The sequence below is a fragment of the Lynx rufus genome, unplaced genomic scaffold (genome assembly GCF_022079265.1).
Source record: "Lynx rufus isolate CCGP_SWC_20201006 ecotype Redwood Valley unplaced genomic scaffold, mLynRuf1.p SCAF_12, whole genome shotgun sequence".
Lineage (NCBI taxonomy): Eukaryota > Metazoa > Chordata > Mammalia > Carnivora > Felidae > Lynx > Lynx rufus.
Window position 1 is genome coordinate 55825215 of NW_025814826.1, and position 19285 is coordinate 55844499.

A 19285-nucleotide genomic window follows, 5' to 3' on the forward strand; every position below is an offset into this window, starting at 1 on the left:
TCAATAGCATTTGGAGCTGGAAAGAATCGACTCTTTCAACGCATCCGTGTTTCCCCCAACAGCCGTCTCTTACTGCTCTTCCGCGCACGTGTGTCCGCGCACACGCATGCACGCACACACCTCATTCTTTTTTAACTACCGCGTAGTACTCCGTGGTTCTTTTCTAAAGCCCTTCCGTGGCATTTTGCTTTTATTCGTCTTCCTCTTTTATCTGTACTTCCCATGATTTCGTGTCATATACGTGTTTTTTAGTCACCCGACTTCACACCTCCCTCGCTCCCTTCTTCCTCTTCTCCTTCCCTTGTATCCATCCACCTGTGGATCCCTTCATCAAACATGGTGGCCCTACAGATGCTAAGCGTAGGGGCAGATTCCTGAGGCCGTGCCTTCAGGAGCTCCAGTTCAAAGCCAAGGCAGTGAAGAAGCACATTGTGGTGGGTCCCTGGAAGCACGTTCTTCAGCAGTCTTTTTCAAGAAGCTCTTTCTGGCCTTTTGGGGTGTGAGAGCCTGAGGCAGCAGCTGATCAATGTTACCATGTCTGCTTCTTTGGGACGTTCTAGGACCGTCGTTAGCTGTCCACCCTCCGGGTTTTACCGTTGCCCAAGGCTGTGGCTTGAGCAGAAAAACACCAAGGTTGGCTCTGGAACGATGGCCGTGGGCCGGGTCGAGGTGCCGTCGTGGCCTGGATGGGATGGCTCTTTCCTTTGCCGTGGGAGGGTGCAGAACCTGGGACAGAGTTGCAGTTCAGAAGTCAGTCTAAAATGGATACAGGGCCTCAGGCCTTCCTCCTGGAGGAAATTAGGTAAAGATGAGTACAAAAGGAGAGAAGGCAGTATGTCTGTCAGAGACAGATACAGAGAGGGAGCAGCGCCCACAGTCCACGTTCCTTTATTTTCCAGATGGGTGTGGTAGGTGGCTTTCGTGCCAGGAGCAGTGTCTTTTCTCTTCCTTTCCTCCTCTGCTCTTTCTGCTTCTTTCTTGGTGGCGTCTCCACAGCCATCACAGCGGTCACCCCCAGAGCGTCACTGGCTGGCACATGGAGCCCTAGGAATGGAAGAATTAGCACACGGCGGTCTGAAGCTGGGGCTCCCGAGTCCGGTTCAGGAACCCCCCTCAGTCACCTTGAGCAGAACGTGTAGCAGTTTTGTCCTGGGCGACATGGGGGGAGGGGGTCACTGCCGTGCTTCTAGGGCTGCCCGAGAGGCTGGAGTTTGTCACTCCACGCACAACACCTCACCCAACCCAGAGCCGTGCCTGGCACATAGTAAGTGCTCAGTAAACATCATCCATACGCACACGTGGCTCAAACGTCTCCTTATCAGAGAGGCCTTTCCTGGCCGTGCTGTGTAAATAGTACCCGCCTCATGACCCATCTACCGTTCCCGGTCTCTCTTTAGTGATCTCTGGAGCACTTCGCACCATGTGACCCACTTGTGTATCTGTTTGGTGACTCTCTGCCACCACCCGCCCCCCCCCCCCCACCTTGAGCCCCACAAATGCAAAGCTTTCTGTTGCTTTTGTTTAATGCTTATTCCCTGGAACATGGGTGGGTACCTAGTAAGTATCTCTTGCGTGGATGAGTGCCTATTTTAGAGACGGCCTCCAAGCCCAGAGTCAGGCACAGAGAGGTAAAGTAACTCGCTTAAGACCACCCAGCTACGAGCAGCGGGCGAATCTGGATCCAGAGTCCCGTTTCCTGGGTGGCTCGGTTGGTTAAGCGTCCGACTCTTGATTTGGGCTCAGGTCGTGATCTCACAGTTTGTGGGTTCAAGCCCCACGTCGGGCTCCATGCCGAATGCGCACAGCCTGCCTGGGGTTCTGTCTCTCTCCGTGTCTCTCTGTCTCAGTCTCTCTCTACTCCTCCCCCACTTGGGCGTGCACGCACGCTCTCTCTCTCAAAATAAGTAAATAAATTAAAAAAAACAACAACAAACAAACCATTAATGCCTCCCTGCTGGCAAAACAAACAGACAACAAAACTAACTGGTGCCTTCAGCACAGCGCGGACGCAGTAAAGGTTAAGTAAAAGCTGCCTGTGGCGGCAGCGGTTCCCCGAGCCTGTCCCAGGACCCCCGTTTGGTTGTAGCCCAGCATTTGGAGTCTTAACTTGCCAAGAGAAAAAGCCGGCCTAGGAGGGGTGGTGGCCAGGCCTGTGTGCAGTCCCAGTGCCCAGATTAAACACGAGTGTGCCCCTTCCTCGTGTGGAGCCCGTTTCCACACTCAGCAGAAGCTTCTGGAACATGCCAGCTGCTCTTCTGGTTGCCCTTTTACAAGCCCCAGGAGGGCCTGCAGGGGTCTTGAGGGCAGGAAGTTGTCCCCATTATCCAGACCTCAGCCCAGTCAGCCTTCGGTAGGTTTTACTGTTCCCATTTTTTTTTTTTTTTAATTTTTTTTTTTTTCAACGTTTATTTATTTTTGGGACAGAGAGAGACAGAGCATGAACGGGGGAGGGGCAGAGAGAGAGGGAGACACAGAATCGGAAACAGGCTCCAGGCTCTGAGCCATCAGCCCAGAGCCCGACACGGGGCTCGAACTCCCGGACCGCGAGATCGTGACCTGGCTGAAGTCGGACGCTCAACCGACTGCGCCACCCAGGCGCCCCACTGTTCCCATTTTTAAGATGAGGAAAATGAAGTTCAGGGAGGTGTAAGTCCTGAGGCTGAGATTCAGGCCTGGGTCTGCCAGGTCCCAACCCCCTCACACGTCTGCTCTGCTCCTCAGATGCTATAGCATTTGGATCCTGACTCATAAGCATTTATTGAACGATAAATATAGTCTGGGTGCTGTGCCTCATTTTGTTTCTTGTTTGCTCCTTAACGTTTTTTAACACTTCCTCTAAATGCGGAGACTGTGCCTGTAAGAGGTATACGAGAGAGGATATTTGTCTCCTTGCCTTTCAAGTCTCTGGTTGCAGCGTTGAGCCGTGAGGAAAGAGCCCAAGTGTTGGAGTAGCACTGTTCTGGGTCCAGGTCTGAGCCCAGCCTCTCAACTGCTGTGTGATCTATGCCCAGTAATCAGCTTCTCTGAGCCTCAGGTTCCCTATGTGTAAAAAGGAGCCCATACTTGGACGGGACACGGAGGATTTGAGAGGTTAAATATGAAATACTGCCGCCTGATGCATAGTTGGCCATCAGTGAGTGGTGGCTATTTTGTTGCTGCTGTACCTAAATGTCACTTCTTCGTTTGCCTTGTCTTTGTCCCTCCCGAGGGTGAAGACCAGGCCTTATTCATCTTGGCATCCCCACCTTCTAACACAGTTCGTGGTACGTGGTGAATTTATGCCTGTTGCAGGCGACATGAATGAATGGAGGCAAAACCAAACGAATGGGCCACCGGTGTGTCGGGCCCAGTCTGGCCAGTTGTCGAGGGACGTGTTTCCTGGAGTCTTATCCCCGCTTGTCAGATCCAGGCCAGGACAACGGTGTGGTGGTTCCATTGTTCCCAGATAACATTTCCTATCTTAACGTCTCCCTGGGGCCGCCCTCGGACACGCCCTGCCCTCCTGTCCTATCGCCGATCCCCACTTGGACCCTGGTAGGTTCAGCTTTCATGTGGCCGGCACTGCTCCTTGTCCCCTCCCCACCGTGTCACACCAGTTGCAGAAGGGGGCATTTCTCTCTCCGGAACTTTCCATGTTGCAGGGAGGACCTAGAAAATGTTAAATAAAAATGTTTTCCAGTAGCCTGACTCTTGTAGCGTGACCTGTGTCTTCCTGCTTGCACTTCACAGACGCCTTGTCTGATCAGCAAATCAGTTCTTACCCCCCCCCCCCCCGGTCTTCCACTGAGCAAGCGGAGCACAGAAGGGATGGGATTGCCGGTAGCTGGTGAGCGAGAGAGCCTAACCCATTACCAGCTCTGCGCGCCTGACTGCAGCTCTTCCCACCGCATGTCGCTGCGTGATTGCATCTGTTGGTATTCGATGTCCTTGCCTATTTCCAGAAGAGATTTGACGGCTCTGTCACAGTCTTAATGATCCAGGGCCATCTCAATGCTGCCAGCTCAGTGTGACATCCCTGGGCAGATGTAAGGCGCCCAGGCGTTGCCCTGTGGGTGAGGAAACAGAAACCGAGGGAGCCAAGTGCCTTTTGGAGATTACCCAACTGAGGGTGGCGCACTTTCCCTCTGCCGTGTTTCCCTTCGACTTTCAGATCAGTTGTTCTCAAACTGGGTGTAATGTTGGAGTCACCCGAGGAGCTTAACAACCTTGCTGCCGGGATCCCCAGTCCCCCCACCACACAGGACCCGGGCATTGAGGTTGTAACATCTCCCCAGGTGTGGTTCTGTGGTGCAACGGTGTTGAGAAGCACTGTCTTCATGTGTGTTTATTTTTGACACAGAGAGAGAGAGAGCATGAGCAGGGGAGGGGCAAAGAGAGAGGGAGACACAGAATCCGAAGCGGGCTCCAGGCTCCGAGCTGTCAGCACAGAGCCCGACGTGGGGCTCGAACTCACAGACTGCGAGATCATGACCTGAGCCGAAGTCGGACGCTCAACCGACTGAGCCACCCAGGCACCCCGAGAAGCACCGTCTTAGATCACACCTGCCTCAGGGATGTTGGGAAGCTCATGAGAGGCTGGCAGTTTCAGACAATAGCTCCAGCCCTCCTAAATCTGAAGCCAATCTTCAAGTTGCTCACCTTTGCTCAGATTCAGGAGAGCCAGAGTCTCAGAAGAACAGACAGCGCCGAAAGAGGAAAATGGAGAAATGAGTGAAATGGGAACAGCCCCCAAAGCTGTCATGTGCTGTGCCCCTATCATGTGCCAGACACTGGCCTGAGCACCTTCCGTACATTAACTTACCTGGGCCACAGTTCACACACTAGCACTGAGACGCCTCTGCTGATATTACCCCCATTCCACAGATGAGAAGACTCAAGTAGATAAGCAACCTGCTCAAACTGGTAGGGGCAGGGCTGGGATTTCAAGGCAGATTGCTGGCTCTGGAGACTACTGTTTAACCACCATGTCAGTTGCTTTGCAGAATGATCTGGGAACTGTGGTATATCGGTCCCATGTGGCCAAGAGTCCCTTCATGGTGATGACAGGGCTAGAGGTAATCTGTCACTCTGCTTCTCAAGAGCCTCTGTGACTCCCCATGGCTTCTGTAGAGGAAAGCCACACCATCGGCCCAGCATAGGAGGGCTGTCTTTACAGCCTGACCACTGGCAGGCCACTCTTTCTCACTCCATGTCACACATGATGTTAAGACATCTGAAAGTCCTCTCTCCTTTCTCTGCCTGGTAACCCCCTGACTCTTTAATACCTAGCTCAAATATCCTCTTTCTAACTCGTGCAGCAAGAGTTAGTGCCGCCTTCCCCTTTGTTCCCAAAGCTCTTGGTCCCTCCAACTGTGACCACATGGGTCACAGCCTTTCTCTCAGGACCCTCCAGTGGATGCCAACCTCTCCCAGGTAGGATAACCTCCTTTACCTTGGGTTCTACCTCATTTCAGCCAGGGAGATATGTGTTCTTTATCTTCTGACTATCAGAGGATTTTCTGTTTGTAATGGATGCTTTTCTTCAAGGTGCCTCGGGCTCCAAATTGCATAATTGATATTTACTGTGTTTTCCTAGGTCAGGCTATGATTTTGGCAGAGTCCCGAGCTCCTGTGGAGATCTGCCTCTCGCCAGCCTTGGGCTATCTGCATTCTTAAACATCTCAGGGCCCAGAAGAATTTGACCAGCTCTGGGAATGGCCTGAATGAAGAGAGGTTGGTGTCTTGCTTAGTGTTCAGCTTGCTTCCAGAACTAAGCTACCATGGGCCAGAGGAAGAAGGGGCAGGAGGAGTGGATTTTTGGTGACCAGAAGTGAAATATGTTCGTTTCTTCATGTGCTTTTGTGGGAACGGCAGGAGTTGCTCACCAAAGAGTAGTAAGGTTCTTTTACCAGAGCCCCACCAAGGTCTGAGGGAGGCAGGCACACATGGAGCCACCAGCTTGTCAAATGATGAGACACTGTTTATTTATTGACATCCAGTGCCTAATTTTTAATCAGATTACTGCATATTGTAAAGAAACAGGAGAGTATGACCCAAACTCAGGAGAAAATATAGTCAACAGAAAATGGAATAGAACGGAGCCAGGGTTAAATTTACACTTGCGTGATCGATTGATTTTTATTAACAAAAAACTTAATTTTTCAGACAGTTTTAGGGTCACGGAAAACTTGAGTGGGAAATACAGACAGTTCTCATACACTCCCTGTCCCCATGTCCACACTGTCAGCATCCCGCACCAGAGTGAGACACTTGTTACAGCTGACAAATCTGTACAGACACGTCATTATCACCCAGAGTGCATAGTGTACGTTAGGATTCACTCTTGGCGTTCTATCTTCTCCAACAAATGTGTGACATGTATCCACCATCGTGGTCACATATGCAGTCATTTCACCGCCCGACACACCAAATCCTCTGTGTTCCACCTATTCGTGTGTCTTTAATGAGACATGATCTGAGAACACCCCAGTTCCAGATTGGCTGCTGAAATCACAATGCATCCACGAAATGGCATAACACATGGCTGTTAAAAAAAAGAAATAGTGGCTTTATGTAATGTGGAACAATCTTGAAGCCATATTAACCTTCGTAAAGCAATGTCAGCCTGGGGCGCCTGGGTGGCTCAGTCGGTTGAGCGTCTGACTTCAGCTCAGGTCATGATCTCGCAGCTTGCGAGTTCGAGCCCCGCGTTGGGCTCTGGGCTGCAGCTCGGAGCCTGGAGCCTGCTTTGGATTCTGTGCCTCCCTCTCTCTCTGCCCCACCCTCTCGCATTCTGTCTCTGTCTCTCTCAAAAATAAATAAACATCCAAAAAAAAAAAAAAAAGCAATGTCAGCCTTAACGTTGAGTAAGAAACGAGGGCAGAGAACGGTGTAGAGCCTGCAAAGAGCTGTTCTAACTGCCACCTTTCCCTGTCAGTCACCTATACTTCAGGCGTCCACACTCAACACATCCTGTCGATCCTGCCTCTATACTGACCTGTAAGTCTCAGGGGACAGTCTGCTCCATGAGGGCAGGGCTGGCTCTGTTGCCTGGGCCAGTCCCAGGGCCGGGCATAGTAGCTTTCCATCGGTGAGTACACGAAGGGGTGTACAGAGGGGGTGCGTTTTCTTTCCCCAACTTCCTTCTACCCACCGTGCTTCCGACACATGAGGTGCAAGCCCCCGACATCCCCTCTCCCTCTCCTGCGCACTGGCCTGGCCTCCCTTCCTCTCTCCCTTGAATCTCTATGCTCGGCAAGCCTGGTTTTCCCCCAGGCTGCCGAGACGCAAGAGTTGAGGAGAGGCTTCAGGGGGACCTTGGAGACGATCGTGTGCGCAGCGAAGTTGGGCACGCCTGACCTGACTGATGAATGTAGGACGTAGGAGCCGGGCGACCCAGATGCAGACCTGATGGCATCCGAGTCTGAGCTCCGGCGTGGCCGCCTGTGTGACCTTGGCCATGTTCCTTAACCTTGCCGAATCTCCGTCTCCTGAGCTGTGAAAGGAAGCGAAAAAGGCCTCTCTGGAGGTCGTGATGAGGATTGACCATGGTAGCCCTAAGTGAAAGTGTCCTCTGAGGGAGGACTCGGGCAAAGTGCTTATCGTGTAGGGAAGAAAGTGAGGAGGGCCCCCTGATGTCCTCAGGTGCCCCCGCCTTCCCCGGGGAAAATCCCCACGGCAAGTCAGAGAGGTTCGAGTTTGCCTCTTCCTCTTATATTCAGTGCACTTCTCTCGGCCGCCCAGGGCTTTCAGCTCAAGCAAATAAATTATCCTGCTCTGCTGGGCTCTGTGTTCTGTAGCCAGCCATATGTTTGAGCTTGATAGAGATTCTTATCGGGCGGGTAATATTACCCAGCGAGGGATGACATTTCTTATCAGAGGCCCTGAGGAATCAGAGATAGGAGCCCTTTCTTTTTACCGGCAGCCAGGCCTCGATGTTCAGGGCTGGGCCGGCAGGGTGGGGGGCGGGCCAGGGCGCGGAGTGGGCATCTCGCGCTGCACTGGGCGTAGGTTGCCCCCCCCCCCCCCCCCCCCCCCCGTCCCTTCCACATGACAACTGGCCACTCCCAACAGCCTGCCGGCCTTTGAGATGTTTGCAGATGATAGAGGCAGGGCCGGGCAGGGGGTGTGAATGAGGAAGGAAAGAGGGGATGTGAAGATGCTAGATCCCTTGGGGGTGGCTGGCGCGTGTGGGGGGAGAGCCAGGTGGCCTCCCGCTGCAGAGCCTGGGCGGGGGGCCTCTGCCCCCTGGTTCTGCAGAGTGGAGGCTGTTGAGGCTCTAGTACCCTCCACGGTCTTGGCTGGGGGAGTGGCGAGGTACCGGGTCACCTCCTTGCCCCCCTCCAGATGCCCCCTGTACTCTGCCCTGTTCTGTGACAAGGAGGCTGTCCTGTGTAGGTGCAATAGGACGGATGCCCCACGGGGCCCCTGGGCCCTCTGGCTTCTGTTTGGGAGGTGAGGTGGGTGGGCAGGAAGGGGGTGAGGTCAGGGTCCTCGTTGGCTTCCTCCTGCTGGGTCCCTGGTTGATACAGACAGGTCTACACAGAAGGCCCTGCCCTGCGTCTCATTCCTGAATCTGGCGGGTACCCATTGTGTGATATTAGGTTGTTTACCTCTTGCGCCTTGGTTTCTTCATCCATAGCACAGGGTGACGCCGCATCTCTTGCTGTCGCTTGCCACTTGTCTTTGGATCTCTCCGGTTTCTCTGCCTCTCTTTTGCCCTGATATCTGGAGGAAGGGGCACTGCTGGGTCCCCAAGGGCCCGAGGCCAGAGCTCACTGCAGACGAAGCTCCAGTGTGGGCAGAGGAGGTGGGAGGTGACCGCATGATTTGGGGACTGCAACCTCTGTTGGGGATACGTGCTCCTCCTGATTTTTGGGAAGTTCTGCCCTGTGCAGCCCCGCTCTGCAGTCATAATCTTGCTGGCATCGGAAAGGGAAGGAGAAGTGGTTTCTCCCTCCCCCTGGACCCTTCCCAGCCAGCAGTCCTGCCTCTGCTTCCTTCCCGTTCCCTCCATGTCCTGCTTCCTTCCGTCTCTCGGTCCCGCCCCCTTGTGGGGCGGGGCCGAGCCTTCAACCTCGCCTCCCGACAGCCAGGTCCAAGTTCTGAAAGCCCAGCTCTGACCCTGTCCCTCTCCCAGCCTCCGCTAAAGCCCACCTCCACGTCACCCCACCCTGTGATCCCATCCCGGTCACCTCTGTGATGACACCTTGCTTGCAGGGTTCATCTCTTGCCTTTGGAACTGACCATTGTCTTTCTTTGACTTGTGTACCTGATCCTGTCATTTGTCTTGAGGGGACCACAGACAGGGCTTGGTTCTTCCCCAGCTCCGCCAGCTGCTGGCTCTTTGACAGCGGGCAGGTCACTTCGCTGGTCCGAACCCCAGTGTCCTCAGCTGGGACTGGGACTGGGAGCTCCAGCACGGAGGTTCTTCTGAGAAGAAGGCTCTTACTGGGGCTTGGCCAATGACAGGCGTTCAGTGAGTGAGGGGGTCCCCTCTCTCTAACCGACCCTCGGATTATCCAAACCCTGCCCATGCTCGAATTCTGTTCCACCATTTGCTTTCCCGCTGGGCTCTTCTGCCTGGGGGTCATCTTCCTCGTTGGAAAGACTCCATCTGAGCGCCTCATGTCTGGACAGCTGGACTAGACCTTGTCTCTTCATGCCTGCGTCTGTCTTCCCAGCATGATGCAGATTCCTTTAGGGCACCGCTACCATGCCTGGTCCTCGGCTTGGCCATTGATTTGGTGATTGAGCAGTTTGCTCCAGGGGAATGGAGGACAGTCACTTATTCCTTCATTGGACCCCGTTTGATTGAGTGCACATCGTGTAGCAGGTCTGTGCTTGGCACGGAGTTGGAAGGAGGCACAAAACGGAGACCGCCCTTCTGGAGGCCATCCTCCAGTGAGGACGCTGCCCTACCCAGAGTCTGTTGCAGGCGTGGACTGCAGATCCGGAGGGACATGGTCCCTCCCCATAGGTAGCTCAGAACCTGAGGGGTTGGGGGCGTGGGGGGAGTTCTGTGCCCAAGGAGAGGATGCCTCCCCTCACACCCCCTCAGATCAGAGCTTGTGGAACCCCCTCAAGATGCCACTTGTCAAAATGTGGAGTATCCAATCTGCACGTGCTTCCCGCCATGACATCCCTTCGCACCGAGAGGGTCAGCTCCCAGGTTAGCAGCACCTCTCATCGTGGGCCTGCATAGCCCTTGTTAGGTAAATCCTCTAAGAGAGGTGTTCTAGAATGTTCCAGCTTGGCCGATCATGAAGGTACCTTGAGTACTCCTGCCAGGCCAGCTCGTCCCCAGCCAAGGCAGCGGGTGAGAGCCGGCCAGCCGACCATCCTGGCTGGCTTGTGGTTTCTTTCCCTGTGAGCCTCTAACATCTGGGCCTGGAGCTGAATTTATTTTTCCTCCACCGCCAACACTCTTAACCAAAATCATCCTCATCTTCCCCGTAGCTCATGGCAAGAGCTTCCAAATTGGGCTCCCTGGATTCATCCTTGTCCCCCTGCAGTCCTGTCTCCGCTCAGCAGCCAGCACAATCTTTCCAAAATGTGAATCAAATTGTGTCTGTCCCGCCAAACATACCAGGGCCTTCCCATTTCTGTTCTTGGGATAAAACCCAAAATCCCCCATTGGGCTCTGCATGAATTGGCCCATATGTCTCTCCTCACTCACTATTCTTTAGCCACACTGACCTCTGCTGAGTGATACACCCCATTCTCACCCACCTCAGGTCCTTTGCACATGCCATTTCCCTGCTTGGAATGCTCATTCCCTCTATTTTTTGCATAGTGAGTGTCTTCTTGCCCTCCGCTTCTCCGGTTGTTTCCTCCCACTGCTCTCTGCTTTTCCTTCCTGGCATGATCTGTCCTGTTACATTTATCTGTGTTTGTTTCACATCTGCTTTCATGAGACTGAGATCCTGAAGGGGCAAAGATGAGGTCAATTTCGCCTACTGCAGTAAGAATAATAAAAGCCAGTGCTTTGACCCCACTGACCACGTGCCAGGCACTGTTCTAAGTTTGAAGCTGACCCAACCATATAAGCCTCCTAAGACCCTCTTGGGTGTAGATGCTCTTCTTGCCTTCATGTTACAAATGAGGAAACTGAGGCACAGAGAGGTTAAGTCCTGTGACCCAGTGTCCCATCTAGTAGATGGTCAAACCAGAATCCAAAACCACACTGTGCTCCAGGGGTCCATACTCTTAACCCCTCCGGGCAGGGCCTTACTAGTGCTTCCCCAGAAGGGATGCTCAGGGAATGGTTGGTACATCAATCAAAGGGCCACTTGTCCCATGTCTTGGGGAGGTCCTCACTGTGGTGTCTGTGCTGGATCCAGGACTGGCAGCATGGTAAAGAGGAAGGGACCTGGAATGCAATCAGGGTCCCTCTGTATTCACTAAGCGGTGATTGTAGAAAGCCTCTACTGAGCCGTGATGTTCTGAGCTCAGAGGGGAGTGGTGCTTGCACGGGGCACAGGAGCGTCTGGGAGGTGGGCTGAGGGCTCATAGTGTGTACCCACAAAGTATCCTCTGCCCTTGCCCTCTTGGGGGGCTTCTCGTCTCTGGGGACAGGGCCTCACATGCACTGTCTTTCAGGTGAAAGTAGCTTTCAAGCTGGGAGGGAGGAGATCCCCCCAGCAGGGGATGGCCTGGGCCAGGTGACAAGGACAAGGGACAGACACAGTTCTTGTAGGATATGGAGGGTGGCCCCCACGTGTTCTCACATCCTTGGCATGCCCTTGCCATGAAGTGGCGATTTTGCTGACTTCCAGTTGCAGGGTCAAGTGTGGGGGGGCTTCGGGTGACCCTCTGCCCATGCCACAAGACGGAAGGGCCCCTAAGAGCATCCTGAGTCTCTGGACGGGACGGTGAGGGGCCGCCACCGTGACCCTGTGGCCTTTCTAAACAGATGCCCAGAATCGTCGGTTTGACTTTCTGACCCTTTCCAGGAAATCCCTGCTCAGTGCCTTCAAATAAAACTTCTCCCTAATACTTAGTTCTGAGCGTTGTTTTGTTCTTTTCCTCTCTCCTAATCCTCCCTCCTTCCTGATCCTCTCTCCAGGGCTCGTGAGCAGCCCTGCCTTACACTCTGCTTCCCGTCCTTCCACATTATGTGGGTGTCGCTTTCTTTCTGCTTCTCTCACCGCCCCGTTACCTCACTCTGGTCTTTCAAAGGAACCCACATGCTGACTTCTTGGAGACTTGCCCACCTGGCATCAGATCCGAGCGCCCCCCCCCACCCCCCCCCCCCCCCCCCCCACGGCAGGGGGAGAAGGACACTTGGTCCTGTAACCAACCGCCATAGGCATCTGACTCAGCCTGGATGCTTCTCATCTCTGGAAGGTGCTCCGGCCCCAGGCCTGGACCTGACAGCAGGGCCTGGCTGCAGTTTTCACCCGTGACCCCTCCCAGCGCCTTCCTCTTACTTCTGGAGATCACTACAGCCCCTGGATGCCGCTCCTTCTGCCCCAGAAACTGTGACATGCAGAGCCGTGGGGCCCTAGCTTCTCCATTTAGTAGGTGTACCTTGACCAGCCTCCTGAAGCCAGACTGGATTCTGATCCTCGCTCCATTATTTACTAGGATGGTGATCCTGGATGAGTTTCGTAAGAACTCTTGTGCCTTGGTTTCCTCATCTGCAAAATGGAACGCTGACATAGCATCCACCTGTGGTGGACTGAACTATGGGCTCCAGTTCTTCACTCCCCCGTAATCGAATTAACACGACTACACCTTGGCCACAGCCTCCAGGTGGGCAAACGCACTCCTCCCCGCCACGGCTTCCATCTTGGCCTCGCGACTTGTTTTGGCCCGTGGGGTGTTAGCAGCATGACTGGAGCAGAAGATGGAAACTGGACAAGGTTGGGCTTCCTTTCTCACGTACGTTTCATCGTGGCAGCAGGCCTCTGATGGCCTCCAGTCCACAGAGGATGAGAGACGTGGAGCGGATCCTAAACTCATGCCTCGAGTGGAGCTGAGCTCAGACAAGCCCCCCCCGGTACCAGCCGGAGCCCGAGCTGACTGGCAGGCATGCGAGTGAGAAACAGACGCTTGTTGTTGTTTGCCTTGGGCTGGGATGTTTTGTTACATAGCATCCTTGGAGCCATAGTAGACTGCTACATCGCCTCGTAGAGTTTATGGTAGGAACTTTAACTGAGTGGGTCCATTCATGTATTAGATTTCTATCGCTGCTGTGACAAATTGCCACCCACTCAGTGTCCGAAAGCTGTATTATCTTACAATTCCATAGGTTAGAGGTACAACGTGGGTCTCACTACGCTAAAATCAAGGAACACAGGGCTGGTTCCTTCTGGTGGCTCTAGGGGAGAAGTGTTTTCTTGTCATCCCCAGCCTCTAGAAGCCCCTTGCGTTCCTCGGCTAGTGGCCCCTTCCTCTGTCTGCAAAGCCAGCGACATAACGCCTCTCCACGCCTTCCTTCCATGGTCACCTTTTCCTCTGACTGACTCTTCCCATTTTGGATGCTTCTGATTATATCGGACCCACAGAAATCACACAGGATAATCTTTCGCTTTTAACGTCAGCACATTAACTTTCTTCTCCTCTGCCACTTAAATCTGCCTTTGCCACGCAACCTAACTAGTCACAGGATTCAGGGATTGGGGTGTGGGCGTCCGCAGGTGGCCGTTACCCTGCAGACCACAGCACACTGGGCACTTAGAGCGGGGCTTCACGTGCACCGGGTACTTTGTACCCATTGGCATGACTTCCAGCCTTAGCATTCCCATTCGCGAGATGAGATGAGAGGTGGTCCCATCTGGCATCTACGTGGGCTTCTCAGACGGGCTTTGTTGTGCTGGACATGGGGAAATATTCCATCTCTTGGTCCTGGATGGACTGGAAGCTTATGAGACAGGAAGGGGACAAGGTCAGTTTCCTAACTGGCTTTGGAGCAGACCAGAGGTTCTTCAAGATGCTGATAATGCTCCTGATTAATGATCATGGCAAGTCCCCCGTGGTCCTCCCTGTCAGTCAGCACGGGACTGGCGGAGTGACCAGGAGGGCTGGGGGAGGCCAGGCCGGGGCCAGCCCATATCTCCACGTGCCCAGCTGATTCTTTCCTTGCACTTGACAGGTCCTTCTCCTCTTCCCACATAAATGGACTGCAGGGAAAAAGAAACTTCCTGGCCTGCCTGATACCAACTCTAAGGAGGTAGAGGAAACAAAACCCATTGACAGTGATAACCTCTCGCCAGACTTCTGTGTTAATGGAGGGGCTGCAGCTGGCTGCAGGATGCATTCAGAGGTGTTGGTTGGGTGTGAGTTCCCACAGAAGGGGAGCTAGAATTCAGTGTGTGAGAACGGAATGGGAACAGTGTGGTACTAGGAGAGGAGCCCAGGTTTGAGGGTTCTTGGGATTTGGAGGTTCCATCAGTGACTTACTGTGTCACCACCAGAAAGCAAGTGACGCGTTCTGTCCTACAGTTTCTTCATGGTGGCCAAGTGGAGTTCACAGGGCTTTCCCCACAGTTGAAAGGAGATGCTGTGTAATGATCTTTGCTGGAGATGAAGCTACAGAGAATCATGGGAAGAACTTGACGGTTCTTTGGACATCACCAAACTTGCTTGGGGACATGAGGCCCAGAGAGGTGACGTATGATCCAAGGTCACACAGCTGCTGGGGAGTAAAACCAGGTCCTGGAACCAACCTCAGTTTCCGCCCTCCTTTTCCTTCGGCATCCCGTGTCGCCATCTTTGTTCCTGACACCTGTTACCTGAAGCACCCCGATCTGTTTCAGCCCTGCCAGTTGACCTTCTACCCTAAGCTAATCCCTCAGTGGCTTCAACATGGCCAGTAGCCTCTCACCACGTACTTTAGGCATCCCACGGTTTCACGTGACAGGCTCTGGCTACAGGCCTCGTTCATATTGCTGATTGCGTGACCCATGATGGTAAATCATGACTGGGGGCCAGGAATGTGGGTCCAGGTTTGCAGGGCTGAGGGGCACGCGGTGCGGGAAATGCAGCGTGATGGTTACTTTAGGCCATGGTGTCTACGTATAAATATGCATACACACACAGGCCCCTGGTTCTTTTCTCTGGAGAGATCGGAGTAGTCTGTGCAGTTAAAACAAGCCAGATTTAGGGCCACATCCAGGAACTGCCACTGCGTAGAGAAAATTATTAATTGACCTCATTGGGCCTCACTGTCGTTGTGGGTAAAATGGAAATAATATTAATATCTGCCACGTGGGTGGCAATGAAGACTAAACAGGACAGTAACTGTAAAGCACTTCACGTGCGGCCCGACAAACAGCGCTCAGCAAATAACGCTGTTTATCGTGAGATGTATACTGTCTGCAAAAGCCACGTAGGTGCACGAATCAGTCTACTGGCTGTCCGACAAATCACCCAAGAACTTAGGGGTTTAACACCAGGACTGTTTATTTTTCGCGGTCTTGTGGGGTGCTCGAGCCCTGCAGGGTGGTTCTTCTGTTCCACTTGGAGTCAGTGTGGCTGCGTTCACAGGGGGAGCCCTGCGAGGCCGCGTGGCCAGAAGGCTTTACGTGGGGCCTCAGCCGGGATGACTGGGGCAGCGGCTGAGGCCTCTCGGTTACTCTGAGACCTTGTCGTCATAGTCCAGCCGGACCTTCTTTTCCAGTGTGGCGGCTGGACCCCCCAAGTGCCTGGTGTAAAACCTGCCCGGCCTCCCTAGGGCAAGGCTCAGAACTGAGACGACATCACTTCCATCACATTCTGCTGGTCAAGCGGTCACAGGTCAGCCAAGATTCAGGGGCAGGAGAAACGGACTCTCACTTTGGAGGGCAAAAACAACATGCGTGTACAGAAACGGGAGGAATTCTTGGCAAGCCTCACCGGACGCAGCCAACCCCAGGGCCTAAGTTGCTTTTAGAGTGTATGACTCTCAGCCTCTACCGTTTAACCTCTTGGGTTATCTGTCCTAATCTAGTGAGTACCAGCAGGGACTCTGGAGCCAGACTGTCTTGTTTCAGATCCAGCCTCTGCCACAGACTAGCTGTGTGGCCTTAGGCTAGTTTCTTATTGTTTCCCCATCAGGAAAGTGGGGATAATATTAGTACTAAGGCAGAGCTTGTGTGAGAATACGCCCACATGTGTATAGGCAGGTGTACGTATACAGATATGCATGTGTGTGTGTGTGTATGTGAATGTGCATGTATATGTGTGCGCAGCCAAGTATGTCTGTATTTGTGTGCACACATGTGCTTATGCATACGAATGTATGCACATGCACGTGTGTGGTTGAAATTTAGGACATTGCCTCTAAAGCTGTTTCCCTGTTTGTATGTTTGCAGCTTGCCTTGGCCCGGGACACAGGTCGTGCTTTTTTTTTTTTTTTTTTTTTTAGAAAATACTAAAATTGGACCTGGGAGTTGGTCCCCAGCTGGAATTGGGACTGAGTGAGCTCTCCCCAGGCCAACAGCTGGCACCTTCACTGCAGGAGCAGTTCCCTGGGCCGGGCCTCGAGAAGTGGCAGTGTCAGTGGGTCCTGGTAGAATGCGGACAGTCCTCGGCCCCGTCCCAGGCCTGCTCAACTAGTTGCTCTGGGGGGACCTGCACAGGGACCACACTGTGCTGCTTCTGTCCGTGGCTGCTTTCCCAGCTGCCTTCGCTGGTGCCACCTTCGGTCTCTGATGAAGTCCCTTTCCTTTTTCGTCCCCCCCAAAACACCCACATCTTCTGCTCCCCCGGTCGGGATCTCAGAGGGGTCCACGCACAGGCCTGGTTTCGTATTTGGAACTTCGGTTTAATTCACTTGCCCACATCACTGAGAAAGACCTAGTATCCTTGGCTCACCTTTTGCAGGCTGAGCTGAGGTCAGGCTTAGCTCTGGGTGGCCCGACCACCTGGGCCTCTCTCCCTCCCTTTCATAATGAGCTGATTTCCCCCAGGGTACAGCTTCTGGGCAGAGTGACCCCACCACTTTGTTCCCTGAGCCTTCCCACTAGGGGGGAAGAAACCCAGCTATCATTTATTGATCATCTATGCTATGCACATGTATCGCTCTAATTATTACCCTGCAGGGAAGATATTATTATCCTGAAGCTAAGAGATAATCAGCAATTTACCAAAGGCACCAGCATTTAAACCCTTGTCCACCTAACTGGAAAGCCTTTTTTTTCTCTTCACCATACTGGAGGTGAGATATGAAGGATTTCTTTTCAAGGCCGTAGGTCCTAAATACTTCTCTTTGTATGTGCACAAAATCTTGCAGAGAAAATTTTTTTCCCCCAATTTAAAATGTGCCGACTGTCCTTGGGGTTACAAACATGTCCCAGAAAGTCAGGAGCTGGCCAAGTTGGAAGGCACATATGACGTGAGCCCGGCCAGGGTGCGGTGACGGGGAATCCCGCTGCTACTCACTGCCCTCCTCTGTTGAGACTTTCAGTTTGTAAACATGTTTTCTTCCCCGCACTTTGGCATCCATCATGACTTAAATCCCAGGTTGTCAGTCCTTGTAGAAAGGAGTTCAGATCTTGGCATTAAACGGTGCCCACTGTGTGTGCAGGGCTTTGCCACCGCAGAAGGCTTCCCGAACCTCCGCCGATCCACACAGCTGCCCGGACAGGATGTCGGCCTCCCCGACGAGAAAGATAAAGGCCAGAGTCTGAACACCAGCCTGCTCATGGCTACCAGGACCTTCCTCTGTCCAGTAGCTCGTTAGCTGAGAGGCCACGAAGCAAATTGAGGCCGCATTCAGGTTATGGGAAAAGACCTCTCCTCCCTCCCATGATCTGGCGGTCCCTCTGCAAATACTGCGGGACATCTGAGCCCTGAGTGCACCGATGTGTTTACCTGACCGGCCTCCCCACGACACCGTCTGCCTCGTCTGCCCCCATTCTTCAGCGCGTATCCCAGTCCCTTGCCTGTGGCAGACACTCCCTAAGGAGGCTCTGGATGAAGGGACGCGTCGCATGTCCCGTTACCGACGAGCCGCTCGGGGAGCACCGAACTCCTGCCGGGCCGCCGGCTGGACTTTGTTTCTTCTTACAAAGCACCGCGTGTCTATTCCAGAAACCTCTCCAAATCCACACACGCAAAAGGAAGAAGCTAAAAAGGCTGCTGTTATCATTCAGAGGTGACTAATTAGCAGGGCGGGTGTATATGCATATGCATATGCACGCACATGTAACAGCACCTTAGCGCACGCGTTTGTTTGCCCGTAGCGGTGTTACTAAGTACATGATGAATATCCTTCCCCGTCTGCACGCACACTCCTGCTCCTTCGCTCCATCCGACTGCTGGGACACGCAGCCTCGCCGTTGTTCAGACAGCGGTGGCAGGGGCCCTCCAATTCTTCTTGGGTGTCTGGGGCACTTAGGAATTCCGCTCTTGTCCCGTGACAAGCGGTGCTTCCGTGAATACCCTCGTAGTTAAATCTTCGCGACTAGATTTTCCTATTTTATGACGATGTATTCCCGTAAAGTGCAAGAGGCCATTTAGGCCCCTGCGTGCCCTTCGGGAGGCTTGGCCCGGCTTCTCCCTCTGGGACACCGCCACGTCTCTGAGCCCACCGCCGCAGGGAAGCAGGGTGGACGTGCCTTTTCCGGCCTCTTCTCTCTGACACTTGGCGTAACACCAGACGCGCGGTTACTGTTCCCAGCCTGCGTGTCCCTGCATCAGAGGACCTTCCTCACCGCGGGCTGATATTGTCGTCCCCCTTCCGGCCCTCGCTTTCTGTAACAAACGTCTCCCGTTAATTCAATCATGATTTGTGGTGTTTGGAGCCGAGCCTGAGTGGGTCTGGCTCCCTGGCATGCCCTGGCGGCCAGCGCGGTGTTTTCTAATGGTCAGAAGCGAGAGCTCACGACCGAAAGACCTGGATTTGCCCCTTTGCTCACTTAAGGCTTTGCTTTCTTACCTGACTTCTCGTGTTACCTGCCTCACACGGTCAAGGTGAGACTTCCGTGAGATACGGTACCTAGAGGGCACAGCACAGATGTGACAGGCGGCCAACGCCCAGCTTCTTGTTGCTTGGGGTGCGGTTCGTGGGTGGTGAGTGCTTCCTGTGTGCCAGGCACTGTTCTTAACCGACTGAGCCACCAGGTGCCCCTGAGCCAGGCACTGTTCTAAGTGCTTTACCTCTGGAGGTGGCAGACTGCAGCCCACGGGCCCCATCTGGCCCACCATCCATTTTTGTGTAGCCCACGAGCTGAGATTGGCTCTTCCGGTTCTAAAGGGTTGAGAAAAATAATCAAAGGAAGTATCCTATTTTCTGACACGTGAAAATTACATGAGATCAGATTTCATTGTCCTTAAGTAAAGTTGTATCGGAGCACAGCATGTTCTCCCTTTTACGTAT

At 53.5% G+C, this 19285-nt stretch overlaps 2 long non-coding RNA genes across 3 annotated transcripts in view; one reads left to right on the forward strand and one right to left on the reverse strand.

The window, feature by feature from the left end:
- The window catches only part of LOC124507806 (uncharacterized), a 277191-nt gene that overhangs the window by 205955 nt on the left and 51951 nt on the right, over positions 1 to 19285 (forward strand). The gene's annotated exons all lie outside the window — the stretch shown is intronic.
- LOC124507807 (uncharacterized) lies at positions 6087 to 8949 on the reverse strand. Of its 2 annotated transcripts, none has more exons than XR_006961131.1 (3): positions 8592 to 8949; positions 7339 to 7474; positions 6087 to 6523 (listed from the first exon to the last, which is right to left on the reverse strand). It is a non-coding gene; the product is annotated as an uncharacterized LOC124507807 (long non-coding RNA). The 2 variants fall into 2 exon arrangements; XR_006961130.1 differs by having other exon boundaries at positions 7387 to 7474; positions 8592 to 8938.